The sequence below is a fragment of the Passer domesticus genome, chromosome 24 (genome assembly GCF_036417665.1).
Source record: "Passer domesticus isolate bPasDom1 chromosome 24, bPasDom1.hap1, whole genome shotgun sequence".
NCBI lineage: Eukaryota > Metazoa > Chordata > Aves > Passeriformes > Passeridae > Passer > Passer domesticus.
The window spans coordinates 1,989,138-2,007,693 of NC_087497.1; the positions used below are offsets into that span (position 1 = coordinate 1,989,138).

Consider the following 18,556-nt stretch of genomic DNA (forward strand, 5'->3'; position numbering starts at 1 on the left):
CAGGGCAAGGTTCTTCCCCCAGAGGCTGCTGGCACTGCCCAGGCTCCCCAGGCAATGGGCACGGCCCCGAGGCTGCCAGAGCTGCAGGGATGCCCAGGGTGGGGTTTTTGGGGGGTCTGGGCAGGGGAGGGGCTGGGCTGGATCATCCTTTAGGGCCCTTCAGCTCAGGATATTCTGTGATCATTTGACTTTGCCACCACTGCCCAGGTGCAGCAGGTTGTGCTGGCAGTGCCAGATCAGAAGCTGTCCCCAGATCCCTGCTGGTCCCACAGGGACAGTGGCATCTCCTCATCAGTGGCCTCTCAAATCAAGACTTCGCACCAGAGCCCGTTTCAGCACCAGGGTTGGCTCTCAGAACCCAAAACCCTTCCCCAAAATCACAAAGAGCCTTTTCTGCTCACTTTTTAGTAGGAAATGTTGTCACTTCCAAAATCTGCTTTGAATCATCCCTTTACACCCCTCTCTCCAAACCCTGGCATCTTACTACACTGGCAGGGAGGTGTTAAGACCAATTTTGGGCTTCCTCGCCTGTTTTTTTTCAGTGTTTTCTCTCAGCTTGGTGCTGTGCAGGAGCCCTGAGGAGGGTGTGAAGTGTGTGTCCCTCAGGAGTGTCTCACTGCTCTGACATCACCCCGCACCAGCACACAGGGGATGAACGAGGTACCACGCACTATTTTAAGAAGCTTCTAAAAATAAATCCCTGCCCAAACTGCTGTTGTGGTAGCAATGTTTTATCTCTTAATTGGGGCTGTTTGCTGAGGGTGATTCATAGAAAGGAACTGAGCTTTCCAAGTTTTACCCTGAGGTGAAACAGCCGAGGTGATTTGCTGATTGTAACTGAGGCCTGGCAGCCAGGAGGAATTTTTGGATTTTCTCCACGGTTTTTTTTTTTTGCTTTTCCCCTAAGGCTGCAGTGTCACATTAAACTCTGGACAAGCTCTTTCTCCTGGAGGTGTGTGGGAGGTGGCAGAGCCCATTCAGTGTGGGGCCAGTGATCCACAGAGCTCTGGATGTCACATCGAATGAAAGATAATGGCTGAGGGAAGGAATGAGGAATTCCTCTGGGAATTCAAGTGGAGATATAAAACTTGTGTGTGCTCAGAGCTATGGGGAAGAAGAGCCAGAGGTGGAGGAAGGCATTTCATGACTATCTAAGGAGCAGGAGATGACTCAGCCCTCCCACACTGTCACCTAATTCCTCCTGAGCCGTGTCCAGTGCTGGGCCCGTGACTGCAAACAGGACCTGGAGGGGCTGGAGCCAGTCCAGGGCAGGGAACAGAGCTGGGAAGGGGCTGGAGAATTCCTGAGGGAGCTGGAAAGGGGTTCAGCCTGGAGAAAAGGAGGCTCAGGGGGGACCTTGTGGCTCTGCACAGCTCCTGCCAGGAGGGGACAGCCGGGGGGGTCGGGCTGTGCTCCAGGGAACAGGGACAGGAGGAGAGGGAACGGCCTCAGGCTGGGCCAGGGCAGGCTCAGGGTGGGCACAGCAGGAATTTCCCCATGGAAAGGGGGGTCAGGCCTTGGCAGGGGCTGCCCAGGGGGATTTGGAGTGTCCATCCCTGGGGGTGTCCCAGGAATTCCTGGATGTGTCACTCAGAGCTCTGGGCTGGGGACAAGGTGGGGATCAGCTGGGACTCGATGTCCTTGGAGCTCTTTTCCCACCTCATTCCTGGGATCCTGAACACCAGAATCCCAGAGGCTTTTCCCAGAATGGAATATCCATCCAATCCAGCCCCCAGCAGCAGAGGTGTCCCTACCCCAGCCCCTTCTGGCAGGGAACATTTCCTGTTCCCCCACAGCTCCAAACCCTCACACCAGCAACAGAAAAGGAGCCCTGAAAGTTCTTAAAGTCCCATATTTGCATACTGGGGGAAAATGTCTGCATGGAAAGGGTGCTCAGGCCTTAGCAGGAGCTTCCCTGGGGGGGTTGGAGTGCCCATCCCTGCAAGTGTCCAAGGCAGGCCTGGACGTTGATCTGGGTGACAAGGTGGGGATCAGGCACAGGCTGGGCTCGATGATCCTGGAGCTCTTTTCCTAAAAGATTCTCTGATTCCACTCCCTGGGAGGGAACAGCTTCCTTGCTGTAGCTCCCGGCTCCCAGAATTGCTCTTTTTGATGTTAAGAAGAAAAAATCTTCATTGCTGGGCTACCATGGTCACCCATGCCTGGCAGCCATGAGCAGCTTCCAAAGCAAACTCTGCCCTCCTGTCCTGCCCCAGATGTTCCCTCTCCAGGGAGCTGGTTTAGGGCTGGATGTGAAATAAGGAGAAGGAAGCAAAAGAGCTGAAGGGAGCAGGGATGGCTCAGGTTCTCTGAGCTGAGCAAATCTCAGTGATGGTGGAGTTTGGGAGTGACAGGATCCCAGGGTTGCTGTGTGTGAAAGGCCAAAACCTCCAGAGCTGTGATCTCCAGTGGGACAGCAACGGGAAAAAATAATCCCCACGCTGGGGGCAGGGCTGGCATTACTCTTCCAGAGGTTTGGAGCCTTGGCCTCCTTTGGACTGTCATGAAATCCTTTGGACTGTCATGAAATCCTTTGGACTGTCATGAAATGCTTCTCCAGGACCCAGGTTTCAGCCCTCATATGGGAATGATGCATTTCTGTTTTTATGGGGCTGATTAGGATTTGCTGGTGCTGGATTTGGGATCCTGGGGTAACACTGCTCTATAAATGTGCCAAGTTTGGAACTGGCAGCAGGTCTGCTAGGCATGAGGTGACCCAGTGGGGCCACCATGGGCCTGGCAGGCTCAGGTGATCAGGGAACACCTGTAGGGTGTTCACATGGATAATCTGGGATCCTGGAAGGTGTAGGGTCACCTTTATTCCACCCAGGCCACCTTTACTGCACTACAAAATGTTCTCATATGCTGCCAGTGGTGGGTGTAGTGCTGACCAAACAGGTTGGGCTGGGCTCCTTCCTCTCCCAGGAACCATCCAGGGTGTGCTGTGCCCTCACTGGGGGAGCCTGTGCTCTCACCTGGGCAAAGGGAACCTGCCCTGTGCCCTCACTGCGGGAACCTGTGCCCTCATCTGGGCAAAGGGAACCTGCCCTGTGCCCTCACTGGGGGAACCTGTGCCCTCATCTGGGCAAAGGGAACCTGCCCTGTGCCCTCATTGGTGTCCCCAGGCAAAGGGAACCTGCCCTGTACCCTCACTGGGGGAACCTGTGCCCTCACCTGGGCAAAATGAACCTGCCCTGTGCCCTCACTGGTGCCCTGGGCAAAGGGAACCAGAAGCTGAGCCCGAGCTGTGGCGCAGTCAGTGTCCAGGGGATGTTGTACCAAACTCTGAAGTCACCCATGAGGCTTTTCTCCTCCTCTGACCCTGCTGAGGGGCAGATTTGGGGCAGAGCTTTTGTTCTTCACGAGAAGGCAGTGCAGAGTGAGGCAGCACTGGTACCCCTGAGTGCCCCAGCTCAGACAAACACAGCATGTCCTGAGCGGGGAGGGACCCCCAGGACCACCCAGCCCGACACTCCTGTCCCCACCCAGGACAGCCCAACAACCCCACCCTGAGCACACCAGAGGTGGCCACAAGTCCTGGCACTGTGGAGATGTGCCCACCTCACTGCAGAGCTGTTGTAACCCTGGTTATTGAGAATTTGAGACTTTCTATGCTGCCAGGCACTGACCCCCAGGAGAACACTGCACTGACCTAAGGCTGTGGAGAAGCTTCCAAAATGGAATGGTGGAACTGGGATTGTGGGTGTGGAGTTTGGGTAGAAGTGTGTGAAATCACAGGGTGGGAAACTTAGAGTTTGGGATTTAGAATACAGTAATATCTATAAAGCAAGATGGAGGTTTTAGGGTGGAGGCTGCTCCTCCTCCTTCTTCTCCACCTTTTTCTTCACCTTCTCATTCTTCTCCTTCTCCTTCTCCATGGGTTTGGGTGGTTTTGTGTAATTGGATAAAAAGTCCCCATTGCAGGCACGGGTGGTTGGTTATTGGGTTAAAAGTAAAAATAATGTAGGTGTCGTTTCTTAATTGGACAGTTTAGCCTTAAAAGGCCTTGTAGAGAGCGATGGGATCCATTTTTAATGTGTTAGAGTGAAGTGCTGCAGAACTCAGGGTTTCTGGCACTGTGACAGAGATAAGAACTAACAAACATCTGAGTCCCAACAAGAAATACCATCTCACACATTTAATCCCAACCCTGGCAAAAAAAAAAAAAAAGAAAAAGTTAAAACTCAACACAGAACAACAGGAAAACCACCAAAGGGCTGGAAAGTCTTGTGGTGATGCTCACAAACCCCTGGCAGGATCCTCAGGGTGTCAGAGGGTTAGGTGTTGGTCTGGATGCTGCCACCTCCTCCCCTCCTGGGGTGAAGGTGCCTTTCAGGGGTGGCAGCACCCTCGGGACCTCTCCTGTGAGCCTCCTGGGGTGCCCCAGCCTGCAGCAGGTGGGCAGAGATGCTCCTGGGGAGGTGAGGAGGCTGCACGGCCCCGCTGGAGCCCAAGGAGGCAGGAGGAAACCGGCGCTGCTTGTTTACTCTGTGAATGGAAAAAAGAGAGGCTTATCACGATCAAAGAGGGCAAAACAGCACGGCAGGGCCCAGCTCCGTCAGGCACTGCTGCTCTGGGCTCCTGGGGTTCAGGGAATGGGGCGTTTTGGGGTTTGTCAGGCTGCCCAGGATCCGCTAGCGTTGGCTGTGGGAGCCTGGGGTCACAAGTGCTGCTCAGTAAATTTGTTTAGCTCTGAACTGGCAGCAGGGAAAAGAGCAGAGGGTCAGTTTTGGGCTAATTTGGAGTTGATTTGCTGTGCATTTCAGGAATTGCTGCCTCAAAGGCAGCAAAAACAGCTAAAAAAGAGAGAATTGTTACCAAGGCAGAAGGGTGCCAGGGGCTGAGGCTGAGCAGAGGGGAATTGGTTTTGTTTGCAAGGGGTCAGGCTCTTTAAAATGGTGTTTCCTTCATTCATCTTCATTAAGGAAATGACACTCAGAGCGAAAATGAAACACCCCAGGGAAATAAAACCCCTCCAAGTGTGGAGGTCTGCCCAGAGGTTCAGTGCAGCCCTTCTGGATGAGTTTATTCCTTGCATTGCCTTGTGGGGAAGGGAACGAGACCATCCCCATCTCTGGAGGCGCCCAAGGCCAGGCTGGACAGGGCTGGGAGCACCTGGGACAGTGGGAGGTGTCCCTGCCGTGGCAGGGGTGGGGTGGGATTGAAGGTCCCTTTCACCCCAAACCATTCCAGGATTCTGGGATTAAATAATTCAATAATTCAATGGTTCAATAATTCAGTGATTCCATGATTCCATAATTCTATAATTCTGTGATTCTATGATTCAATAATTCAATATTCAATGAATAATTGAATATTTAATATACTCAATATTCAATTGAATATTGACTATAATAATAACAACTCATAATTAACAACTGAATATTGAATATTATATTCGATTGAATTTTGAGTATAATAATAACAACACAATTATTCAATAATTCAAAAATTCAGTGATTCCATGATTCTATAATTCTGTGATTCTATGATTCATAATTCAATATTAAATGAATAATTGAATATTTAATATACTCAATATTAAATTTAATATAATGAATATAATAAAACAAGATCATATGTAATAATTGAATATTGATACCACATTCCATTGAATATTGAATATAATAGTAACTCAACTATTCAATGATTTAATAATTCAGTGGTTCCATGATTCTATTATTCAATAATTCAATATTCAATGAATAATTGAATATATTCAATATTCAATTTAATATATTCAATATTCAATTGAATATTGAATATAATAATAACTCAGTTGTTCAATGATTGAATAATTCAGTGATTCCATGATTCCATGATTCTATATTTCCATGATTCTGTACCCTTGCAAAGCAGGCAGGGGATTGAAGCCTGTGAAGAATTGGGGAAAACCCCGTTGTCACCTGTTTGTGCTGGAATAATGAGCTCTATTGAGCTCAGCAGAACGCTGGGGACATCAATGGTGACATTTGTGCCCCGGGCGCTGCTTGGCTGGGGCTGGGACGGGGGAAGCCCCGCTGGCAAAGCGTTAATCCCACATAATCACCCCATTCTCCTGGGAGAGGAGCTTTCCTGGGGTGAGAGCCGGGGCTGTGCAGGAATACATGGGAATAAATGGGAATAAAAGGGAATAAACAGCCTCCCAGGGAGAAAGGCCCTCATTGAGCATTGTGCTGGGAGCTCATCCTGCCGGGGGCTGGGAGCTTCCTCCTGCCACTGCAGCTCAGCAGAACCTTTGTGGTACCACAGGCATCGAGACAGGGTTCTCTGAGCTGCTCCTGGTGTCTGCCCTGGCTCTGAGGGCCTCCCAAAATTGTGATTATTGTATTTGCAGGGTTCCCAGATGGAGGAAGTCATGATGAATCTGATTCCATGTTCTTAGAAGGCTAATTTATTATTTTATGATACTGTATGATATTAAAGAATACTATACTAAAGCTATACTAAAGAATACAGAAAGGATAATTACAGAAGGCTAAAAAGATAATAATGAAACTCGTGACTCTCTCCAGAGCCTTGACACAGCTTGGCCTTGACTGGTCAATGAGTCAAAACAATTCACATGAAACCAATGAAACAATCACCTGTTGGGTAAACAATCTCCAACCACATTCCAAAGCAGCAAAACACAGGAGAAACAAATGAGATAAAGTTGTTTTCCTTTTTCTCTGAGGCTTCTCAGCTTCCCAGGAGAAGAATCCTGGGCAAAGGGATTTTTCCAGAAATATGAATACCGCACGTGATCTCTGCTCGGTCTGCAGGGCAGATGGAGCTGCCACCAGCTCTGCTCCCTCCCAGCTTCCCAAGTGCTGGCACAGCCCTGCAGAGCCTCAGGGAACCAGACCAGGGCTGCACAAAGGGAAGCCCACCTCCCCAGACCCCCACCCTGGGTGAAAATCCCAGCAGCTCTTCCAGGGATGGGAAACAGCCTGGGAAAGATGCAGCTGAGAAGTGTCTTAGGTTGGAAGATGTGTCTGGGTGTGTGTGTGGGAGGAATTTTATTTATCCCCATCTGGCAGAGCTGGGCAGTTCTCGGCTGTTCTTTGGGCAGTTTTCTTTCTCTCTCCCACAGCCAATCCTCCCTCCAGGAGATCTCTGCTCTTCATGGCCACTGAGTGTCCCTGGGGAGCTCCCCGTGGGACTGGGGGTGCTCTGGGGCTGGGCTTTGTGTGGTGTGGTCCCAGAGCCAGGGCTGCTCAAGGGAGGGATTGTCCTGCTCTGCTCTGGGCTGGGGTGGCCTCTCTCCAGTGCTCAGGGCAGTTTGGGGTGTAAGAAAGGTCTAAAGGTGTCTAGAAAGTGTCCAAAGGTGAGACAAGGGGATGGGGAAGGGTCTGGAGGAGCTGAGGGCTCTTGGTGTGTGCAGCTGGAGCAGGGCACACTGAGGGCAGAGCTCAGGGATCTGCAGCTCCTCCCGAGGGGCAGCTCCCATCTCTGCTCTGGGACAGGGACAGCAGCCAGGGCACGGCTGGAGCTGGGCCAGGGCAGCTCAGGCTGGAGATCAGGGCAAGGTTCTTCCCCCAGAGGCTGCTGGCACTGCCCAGGCTCCCCAGGGAATGGGCACGGCCCCGAGGCTGCCAGAGCTGCAGGGATGCCCAGGGTGGGGTTGTTGGGATCCAGGAGCTGGAATGGATCATCCACCATTTAAGAATATAATTTTAAAAATCTTGGTGCTCCAGAAGAAAAAAATACAAATTTTGCCATTGGCAGCCAGCCAGATGTGGCTACAGGAATATCAAATGCTTTGCAAAGAATAGAAATATTTCTTTGTATTATTATGGTTTTTTTGTTTGACCTTCAGCACTGTGGGCTCTCCATGACCAGAGAAAATTGTGCTGGTTTCTGGTTTCTGACCATTGCTGCTCATCCAAAGCCATTCTGGAGTGTCACAGTTGGCCTCTGCAGACCACAGCCCCAGCTGCAGCCTGAGGCTCTGTGTGAGATGCAGAGAAATCTGATTGGAAAGGAGCAGGTTTCCAAGAATTCCCCGTGCTTTGGTTTGTGCAAGGCCTGGAATGAAGGATGTGTTTCTCTTACCCCAAGCAGATCTCCAGCAGCAATTTTAGGTGAATTACAACAAGAACTGCTGGGTTTAAGGCCCACAGAGATCTGTCCCCAACCCACAGAGTTGGGGTATTTCTCCTTGAAGAGCAAAACCAACAATAAAAATATCTGGGATTGAATTTTAGAGGTCTGGGCAGTGAAGCCAGACAAAAAAAGCCTCAAAAAAAAGGGAACAGAATCTTAGCAGAGAAGAAATCAATCACTGGAACATCCTCACCAAGAGCTGCTGCTTCTGCCACTGTTTGCAGTCTTTAAATCAAGACTATTTTCTATTTTCATGCGAGAAATTGAAGCTTAAGGATGAGTCCTGAGCCAGATGCAGAAATGCCTGGTGGGTTCTGCAGCCTGGGTTTAGCAGGCCAGGCTTAGTCAGGCCCTGTTCTGGATCCTGAGCTCAGTGTCTGAGCGTCTCTGAGGACCCTGTGGGGTTGTGGCAGCACTTTTTGAACCACCAATCTTTTCATGTTCCTGGAAATGCTGATTCCAAAAAAATCAGCAGAGTTTTTTGGCTGAAATCTGCAGCAGAGTTGTTTGGCTGAAATTCCCTGTCTGCAGTGCCTCATAAATGGGAGCATCAGTGTTATCCAGATAAAAGCAGTGTTATCTCTTAGTCTGGGGCTGAGAGGAGTTCCCAAGATAAATGCTGGGCTAATTTCACTCCAGTTCATCGCTGGTGGTGACTTTGAGGAGCTTAAGGAGACTCCTGCTCAGCTCACAAGGCAAAAGCTGAAGCCTGCAGGGGCTCCATGGGTTATTCTGCCCCTTGTTAAACAAACAACTTCTTGTGCCATGATCCTTTTTAATTTAATGCATTTTGGGGGTTTAATTTTACAGTTCTAAGCCCTTCTCTTAAACGCCAGCAGTGGGTGTAAGACTGACACATCTGCTGGGGGAAGGAATGGGATCTCACAGACTGACTTTTAGGAGAGAAAATTAAAAAAAGCAAACCCTAAAGGGACCAAAAACCCATGAAAAATAAAGGCATTATATAGGCTCACAGAATGGTTTGGGCTGGAAGGGACTTAAAGACCATGGGCAGGGACGCCTTCTAGGAGACCAGCCTGCTCATGTTGGACTTTTCTCTATTTTTGGGTGTGAGATCAGAGATCTGCTCACCTTCCCAAGCATCCTCCTGGTGCCACCAGAGCAGGGCCATATTTGCAGCTCTCTTGTCCGTGGATGAGCTCAAAAGGCTCAGAGAGGAAAGTCCTACAAAGCTCTTGGAAATTTGAGGCTGTAATTTCAGTGAGCTCCTCCGCGGTGACCCAACCGCTCGGGTTCCCCAGGCCTTGCCCCTGTGGGTGTGGGGTGAGCAGCTCAGGAGGGCTCTGGGGTTTCCTGCAGCCCCAGGGATGATTCAGCACCTTGCAGGCAGCTCAGGTCGGGCTGGTTTGGGGTGTGGGAGCACCATTCTTGCAGCACCCCCTCCTGGAGCTCAGCCCCATGTCCCCGCTGCAGGTGATGGAGCAGCACATGGAGCTGCTGCCTGCAGCAGGTTCCACCAGGGAAACTCCTGGGTGGACATCCCAAAGGGCTGGAGCACTCCTGGGGGAATCTGAGCATTCCTGGAGGAATCTGAGCCACCCTCAAGCTGTGCTTTGTGCAGGGTTTCCGAGCGCTGGGGCGCTGACAGAGGTGTGAAACCACATCCTGCTCTCGGAGCCTCTGCGCGAGGAGAGAATTACTGAGCTTGCAGAGCTCCGAGGAGACCCAGGAGCTCCTGCCCGTTCACACCTTCCCACGGGGAGCTTTGCTCCTGCTGCCCCTCCCACCTGCCACTGGCTGGTCACTGCTTGGTCACTGCTTGGCTATCTGTTGGTCACCAGTTGGTCACTGGGTGGTGGCTGGTTTGTCACTGGTTGGCCTGTGGTTGGTCACTGGTTGGTCATGGGTTGGTCACCAGTTGGTCACTGGGTGGTCGCTGGTTTGTCACTGGTTGGCCTGTGGTTGGTCACTGGTTGGCCCGTGGTTGGCCACTGGTGGGTCATCACTTGGTCACCGGCTGGTCACTGGTTGGTCAGTGGTTGGTCAGTGGTTGTCACCAGTTCGTCAGTGGTTGGTCACTGGTGGGTCGCTGGTTGGTCACTGGTGGGTCAGTGGTTGGTCACTGGTTGACCCGTGGTTGGTCACTGGTTGGTCACCTGCTGGTGACCGTTTGGTCAGTGGCTGGTAACTGGTTGGTCACTGGATGGTCAGTGGATGGCCCCTGGTTGGTCACTGGTTGGCCCGTGGTTGGTCACTGGTGGGTCATCAGTTGGCTATGGCTTGGTCACTGGTTGGTCACTGGTTGGCCAGTGGATGGTCAGTGGTTGGTCACCGGTTGGTCACTGGTTGGTCACTGGATGGTCAGTGATTGGTCCGTGGTTGGTCACTGGATGGTCAGTGATTGGTCCGTGGTTGGTCACTGGTGGGTCAGTGGTTGGTCAGTGGTTGGTCACTGGTTGGTCAGTGATTGGTTTAGTGACTGGCCCTGGGCACAATCCCAGTTGTCCTGCCCTGCCCAGGCTGGCGCTGCCCGGGGTCCCTCTCGCTGTGCCCGCTGCTCTGTTTGCAGCCCTGAGCTCTCCCTCCAGCCCCGCTGCCCTGCCCTGAGATCTCCCAGCTCCCTGCCTCGGAGCCGCCTGCTCGGGGGCACTCAGGGCCCTCATCCCACACCTCCCTGAGCCTGTCCCCTCTGCTGTGTCCCTGCTGTGACAGAAATGTCCTGCTCAGCTGCTTTGCAGACACCAGAACCCTCAGCTCCGTGCAAAAACCCGGACCTGAGCTCTGCTCCATGCCTGTCAGGGCCTGCAGCCCTCCTTTATTTGATGCTCAGGCATCAAGCAGGAATGCTGGCCCCTGGAGAGGGTTTTTTTGTGTGCTTTTAATTTTTTTTTAACCTTTCCTAAGGAGGCTGGAGGCAATTTCAGACTTGCCTCGTGTCCAAACATTGCTTCGTCCCTGGAGGGAGAGGCAGAGGTCTTGTTCCAGCACTGGCTCCTTGTCCACAGGGTGGATTTAACAGGGAATTGTCCCTCCCTGGACCCAAAGCCAGCTTCTTTGGGATTATTGAGGGGTCTCTGCACTCAGGGCTGGTTTGCAGCAGGCCCTTGGAGTAGTTGTTAAAGGTTCAGGGCTGTGCTTGGTAAATGGTATCTGGGGAAAAAAAACATTGTTCTGGTCTGGGATACACCGGGAAAGAACTGGGAATCCAGCTGTGAGAGTTCCTGGATTTAATCAAGGAATCTGAACAAAAATCCAAAAAATCCTCAAATGTGGCATTTCTCACACTTATCCAGAAAAGTCAGAGGGGGCTGAGGATCCATTTTGCCAGCAGCTGATGGGTTTAAGTGGGTTTTTTTGTTGTTGTTGTTTTTTGTTTTTTGTTTTTTGGTTCTTTCTTTAAGCAGCCACTTAATCTCAAGTTCAGGTGTGTGGCTGCTTGTGATCTTTACTGAAGAATTTCTTGCTTGCATTGAAATAATGGATTTTTTTGTGACCTCTCAGCTGTTCCATCAGAGATTTCATCCTGGGGGAGGTTTTGAAGCATTCTTCTCCTCAGGGCTCTGCAGAGCAGGAGGATTTTTGGATCAGTAGCTGAGTACATGAGTAATTATTGTCTCTGGGTTCTCTGCAAATTTCAGATCTGGTTTTTTTTTTAATTTATTAGGAAAAGGTAACACACATTTAAATAAATAAAACAGATTGGATGTGTTGAGGAAAATATTTGTCCATTTTTTCTTGATAAACACATTTAAATTCTTTAAAAAATACCCCCACATGAACGTTTTGAAGCCTGTTTTTTATTGACCCCCATGCTAAGCTGAAGGAATGTGATCTTAGATTTCCTGGATGTCTATCCACAGGATATATATCCACTGTCTTTGCTAGGGATGGCTTAAAAAAAAAATTGCCTTGAAATCTTTAATATTTGACCTGCAGATAATTTCCTTGATGCCAATCCAGCTTCAAGTCCTGAAGAGCTCAGCTGGGAAGTGCTGGGAGGTGTTTTCAAGGTATTTTTGGTTACCAGTGTGAGCTGGTTTCTAATTAAACAGAAGCTCACACCTTATCTCATTAGAGTCATGATAACAAACATGCACAGCACTGGCTGATCATTGGGAATGAATTCCCTGAGTCTGGCAGGGTTAGAAAAGGGAGTTTTGTGTCACTGAATGGTCTCGTTCTCCCGGTCTGCACGAAGGTGGCACTTTGCTCCTGGTTTGGATTTGCTGGGATGATTTATCCAGTCCCTGGATGTGACGCAGCAGGTACAGCTGGAATATTGCCAGGAGGCACAGAGTGCACCTGGGACTGCTTTCCTTTTGATTCAGGGGAAGTTACAGAACAGAACTTGTGACCTCAGTGGTGACTCTGGGGGTCACCTCTCAGTTTGCTATCTGTAGCTGCCCTCACCAGTAAAGATGAACAACAAAAGGCCCCAGAAATGAGATGTTGATCAAGAATTAAATTATTGGAATGGCCTGCCCAGGGAGGTGGTGGAGTCACCATCCCTGGGTGTGTTTAACAAAGCCTGGATGTGGCACGGGGTGCCAGGGTTTAGTTGAGGTGTTGGGGCTCTTCCTGTTTGGAGCCCTCAAAGCCTTACAGGGATAAAGGGAAGGAAAATGTCAGGAAGTGGCACTGTCTGAAGAAATGGAGCAAGGAAAAGGCAGTGTGGCATTCACCTTCTCTGAAAAAATCCCTTCGCCCAGGATTCTTCTCCTGGGAAGCTGAGAAGCCTCAGAGAAAAAGGAAAACAATTTTATCTCATGTGCTTCTCCTGTGTTGTGCTTACACGTGGAATGTGTTTGGAGATTGTTTATCCACAGTTGATTGTTTCGTTGGGTTCTGCTGTGAGTTGTTTTGGCTCTTTGGCCAATCAGTGCCAGGCTGTATTGGGACTCTGGAGAGTGTCACGAGTTTCATTATTATCTTTTTAGCATTTAGTAAGGATCTTTTCTGTATTCTTCAATATAGTTCAGTATAGTATTCTTTAATATATATATAATAAAGTAATACATTTGCCTTCTGAGAACACGGAGTCAGATTAATCATTCCTCCCTGCCAAGGGGGTCCCTGCAAATATAATAAGGCAGCAGCAGGATTCTTGGGTTTTAAACTGGTATTTAAATCTTGGAATGGAATGGTTGTTCCACCCCAGGCAGGAGCCTCCAGCTTCTTACTTTGATAGAGAATTGTTCAATTAATGATTGTTCTTTGTCCTGAAGCTTTGCTGAATGCTCTGATTTGTCCCAACAAAGCACAGAGCTCTTCCCCATCCAAATCCACCTCAGGTGTCCCAAAGAGCCACCCCAATCCACTGGAAGCAGAAGATGCTGGAAGAAATATTTGGCCAAGCTGCATCCCTGTGTAGGAGTCAGGGATAGGGGGGTTTCTGAGGGATGCAATGGGATTGAAAGGGTGGAGACTCCCTGGTGTGGAGGAGATCCTGTCTGGGGTTCTGAGCACGTGGAAAATCCTGCTCTGGGTTTTGTCCCGTGCCCCCAGCCCGTGCTGGTGCTGTGGATTCCTGAGGAACAGGTTTATGAGGGGAAAAACCAGAAGAGAGGGACACGCAGCCAATGGAGTCCCTACATAAATATTTGTCTTCATCTACAAGAAGGATCTGTTAAGAAGAGGCCAATCACCTGGAAGTGACCCAAAACACGTTCTGGTGCTCGTTAAGCCCTGCCTGTTTCCCTGGCACAAGGTGTATTTTTGTATGAGCAGACAAGGCAGTTCTGTGGAGCCTGTGATGACAAGGGAGCAAACACTGCCCAGACTTGACTCTGCTCTCCCTGCAAAGCTCCCAACATTCCCTCCAAACTCAGTCATGCTTTCTCTCCCTTTCCTGTTAAACAAATGCATATCTTGATTTCGAGTTATTTGTGCTGTCTGTGTGCAATCCAGAGCTCCAAAACGTGAGATTTCCCCCCCTGGATCTGGTGTGGGGAACATCAGGATCTTCTGGGGGGGGACAGGTCTTCACACCCTTCCCAGCTGTCTGAAATTGGGATCTGTCTGGAATTGCCTAGAATTTGGATTTGGCTTGGAATTTTTAACCAGAATTGCACATGGAGGTGTGTGTGTTCACAGACAACTGTAGGATAAAAATATAAATATATAAAAATAATTATATGCAATAATATATATCTATACATATAGATATATAAATAAATATATACAAGATATAAATAGCCGCACTATCCTTTGGAAATGAGGGGTTTGGTAAGGAAAAACTCCACCTGGTGCAGCTGGCTCTGTGCTCCCTGGTGAATCCATTTCCAGCAGCTCCACCTTGCCTGGGAAAACATTTACCTGGAGAAAGGCTGTGTTAATTAACCCAACTCACTCCCCAGCTGCCCTGCCATGGAGTGGGAGCACAGCAGAGGCTTTATGGGGCTGAGGGTGGCACTGGGGACAGGCAGGGACTTGCTTGTGGTGTCAAATTCATATTTCTGGGTTTGTCACCCTTTCTGCTATGTGACAAAATGTAAATGAATTCCAGGATATGCTCCCCATGAGGCTCTGGAAAAGGGAGATTTCCAGCCTGGAGACAGGATCAGAAACTCTGGGTTTGCCTGTAGGAAAGAAAAGGATTATTTATTTCTAATTCTGCCTTTTATTGAGGGTAAGGAAAAGCCCCATTGCCTTTGGTTCTGAATCAGCTGGGAAAATTTCCTTATTGAATTTCCACTGAGATTCTAATTATTTTTTCATTTAAACAGAAATCTTTCGGCATCTTCTCTGGATATTTAGTTAAATAAGATACAGACTGGCACAACACAACACTGTGTGTTCCTGCTGTGTCCAGAAAGTGGAAAATGTGATTTATTTTGATTTTCACACTTTCACAGATGCAGGAATTCCCAAACAAAAAATTCCCAAGCAAAAATGCTTTTGCACTATCCTAATTGAGGGAATTTATAATATATTTGTATTTTTACAGTACCTTTTCTATTCTTTAGAGCACCTAGGAACTTGGTTAACACAAAGCTAGAATTCTGAAGCTGGAATTCTGTCCGTGGAGAGAGGGCAGCCTTGTGTGGTACTGCAGGGCAGCAGGGAAAGGGAAAATTCCTGCTCCTCCCTCCTGCATCCAAAGCAAACTGGCAGCTTTTTGTGATATCAGCTGGAAGGATCCCTGCAGTGGGGTTGAACAATAATCTCAGAGTTGGTTTTAATTCCATTCTGTTTAAGTCTTATTGCACTTTGCTTAATTGCTTCTGCTTTGTCGTTAACGAGACAAAGAGCTGTTTGTGTAAGAGAAAAATTGTCGAGCAGCAGAGCTGGAATTTGCATGTTAAAAGTTTCCTTTTTTATTGTTTTCATTGCCTTCCAATCCCTCATTTGGTTTTGTTCAGTCCCTCAAAGCTGCTGCGCCCTGCAGGTGACATCATCGGCCTGGCTGTGTCCTGCCAGGGCATCCTTAGGGAAAACTCCTCTGGATCATGCCCAGGAAGGTTCTGCATGGGCAGGACCAGCCCTGCTCACACCTGGATGGGCAGAGCCTCCCTGCCCCAGCCCTTCAGCAGCCTGGGCACTTCTGCAAGCTGTCAAAAGTGTCCTTCTTGCATGATATTTGCAAAACACACCAAAATTCCTTATTTTTCCCATTATGGACTGGCTGCAGCTCCCACAGGAACCAATCATCAGGAGAGCAGGGACTGAGCCAAACAATGCAACCCATGGCACTTCTTGGGGGTTTTTTGCTGGTTTTTTTCCCCATTTATTTTCTCCAGTGAATTCTGAGGGGAATGCTACTCTCAGGAAGCCCTGGAATGCCAAATAAGCTGGGAAGGAAATGGCATTAATTCATCTGGAGGAAACTTGGGAAAAGCTGCTTGTCCCTGGTGTTCCCCTGCTGTGGAGAGCCAGCAGAGGCTGAGTTACTACGAGCTGAAAAGGGCACATTAGCAACTTTACTGCAGAGCTTTCCCCCTGTCCTTGTTGGAACAAACTTCCCAGGGAAGTGGTGGAATCTCATCCCTGGAAGTGCTCAGAAAATGAGCAGTGATGTGCTTTGGGAATGTGGGGGGATTGGGCTGAAGGCTGGACTTGTCCTGGAGAGTTTTTCCAATGTTAATGATTCGGTGTTTCTGTGGAAATCCTGCAGGAGTTAGGTGGGCTAGCACTGGGTCTGGATCCTGGGTGGTCAAAATCGTGTGGATAAAGCACTGGGGAATATTTTGGAATGGGGATTAGCTCATTATTGCCACAGCCATGAGCTCCCTGCTGCTGCCTCCTGGCTGTCCTCAGCTCTGCTTTGGGTGGTCATTTACTGGCCATCCCACCAGTGTGGCTGCAGCCCTCCTGCTGCTCCAGGAATTGTTCTCCTGGATTCCAGGGGAGAGGAGGTTCCAAATTGGTCCCTCACGGACAGCTCAGCCCAGGTGTGTGAGCAGCAGCCAGCACCTGCGGCTGGCTGGGCTTCATTCAGGGCAGAGGAGATCGGAGAAGGGCTGGGACAAAGCTGGGGGCTGCTTGAGCTCTGCTTCCCTCCCCGAGTGCTGGAATACAGGTTGGATATAAGGAAAATGTTTTTAACAGAAAGAGTGATGAAGTTCCGGAATGTTCTGCCCGGGGAGGTGGTGGAGTCACCATCCCTGGGTGTGTTTAACAAAGCCTGGATGTGGCACTGGGTGCCAGGGTTGAGTTGAGGTGTTGGGGCTGGGTTGGACTCCATGATTTGGAAGGTCTCTTCCATCCCAGTGATTCTGTGATTCTGTGAATCACCGCTGGGTTCCTGTGCCGGGAGTTTGGGATCTCAGCTCCTGCTAGAGCCGGGATTTGTGCTGGACTTGAAGGATGAGCCAGGCTCTGGCACATCCCAGGGTCAGTTCCAGGAGCTGGACTCTCCCTGAACCGCTGCAGCTCCCAAACCAGGCTGGCTCCGGGGGAAAATGGGTTTGTCTGGGAGCCCTGCTCATCCCAGCACTGCTTTCAGGCCCCTCAGATTGCAGCCCAGAGCACCGAGTGGGTGTCTGCAGGCTGCCCTCTGGTCTCCTGAACAGTCTGGCAGGATTCATCCATGCTGGCTGAGCTTCCCTTGGAGCTTTTCCCTCTGCTCCATGGCAAGGGTGGAGCTCAGCTGGAGCAGGAGGAGCCGGCTCCTGTGGGCAGGAGCAGCAGGGCAGTGCCTGGTGTGAGGCCATCCTCCACCCTCTGCTGCCAAACTGCTGGGGCTGCTCCAGTTCCAGGGAATGCAAGGAGGCAGGGTCATTTTCCTGAACTGAATTCCTGAATGGAAGGAGCTCACTCCATCTCGGGGGCTGGACTTTGGGTGTGCCCTCTGCAGAAGGGTGAGATTCACCTTGGAGCAAGATCCAGCTTCTCAAACTGGGAAATAATCTTAGAAAAACCCTTCCTGTACCTGCCTTCGTGTGGTGTTGGAGATGTGGGCATCCATGGGCTGTGTGGGCACCCATGGGCTGTTGGATTTGGGAAGAGGCACATGGAGAAGGAAGCAGGGAGTGCCGAGCCAGTCCTGACTCCATGGGAATGGTCACATTTGGTGTGTGAATCCTTGAATTGGTGTGTGAATCCGTGGATTGGTGTGTGAATCCATGCATTGGTGTGTGAATTCATGGGTTGGTGTGAGCATCTATGGATTGGTGTGTGAATTCATGGATTGATATGTGAATCCAAGGATGGGTGTGTGCAAATCCATGGATTGGTGTGTGCAAATCCATGGATTGGTGTGTGAATGCATGGATTGGTGTGTGTGAATCCATGGACTGGTGTGTGCAAATCCATGGATTGGTGTGTGTGAATCCATGGACTGGTGTGTGCAAATCCATGGATTGGTGTGTGTGAATCCATGGACTGGTGTGTGCAAATCCATGGATTGGTGTGTGTGAATCCATGGACTGGTGTGTGCAAATCCATGGATTGGTGTGTGCAAATCCATGGATTGGCGTGTGAATGCATGGATTGGTGTGTGTGAATCCATGCATTGGTGTGTGAATCCATGGATTGATGTGTGTGCATGCATGGATTGGTGTGTGTGAATCCATGCATTGGTGTGTGTGAATCCATGCATTGGTGTGTGTGAATCCATGGATTGGTGTGTGTGAATCCATGCATTGGTGTGTGTGAATCCATGAATTGGTGTGTGTGAATCCATGGATTGGTGTGTGTGAATCCATGGATTGGTGTGTGCATCCATGGATTTCTGGGTGTCCATGGAAGAAAATCAGGGCAGTATCCAAGGAGAGGCTCATGCAGGGAGGGCCAGGGCGAGCCATTCTCACTGACCCCCCCAAAGCTCCTGGCCATGGATCCAGGGCTGTGGGATTGACTCCTTCCCACTGCAATCCTGAGGTTGAGCAGGAATCACGAACTCCCTCTCAACTGCAGTTGTCCCTTCCTTCTTTTTTTTTCCCCTCCTCTTGTGGTTTGAGAGGATGCAGAAGCATTCTGGGAGGTTTCTCAATCCCTGGGTTCAACCAGGAGTCTCTGCAGGGGAACACATTTCCAGGGAAAGGCCAGTCCTGCATTCCCTGTGCTC

The 18,556-nt window shown here is 49.9% G+C and overlaps 1 protein-coding gene across 1 annotated transcript in view; it reads left to right on the top strand.

The window, feature by feature from the left end:
• Positions 1 to 18,556, top strand: part of HIVEP3 (HIVEP zinc finger 3) — a 256,369-nt gene that overhangs the window by 167,695 nt on the left and 70,118 nt on the right. The gene's annotated exons all lie outside the window — the stretch shown is intronic.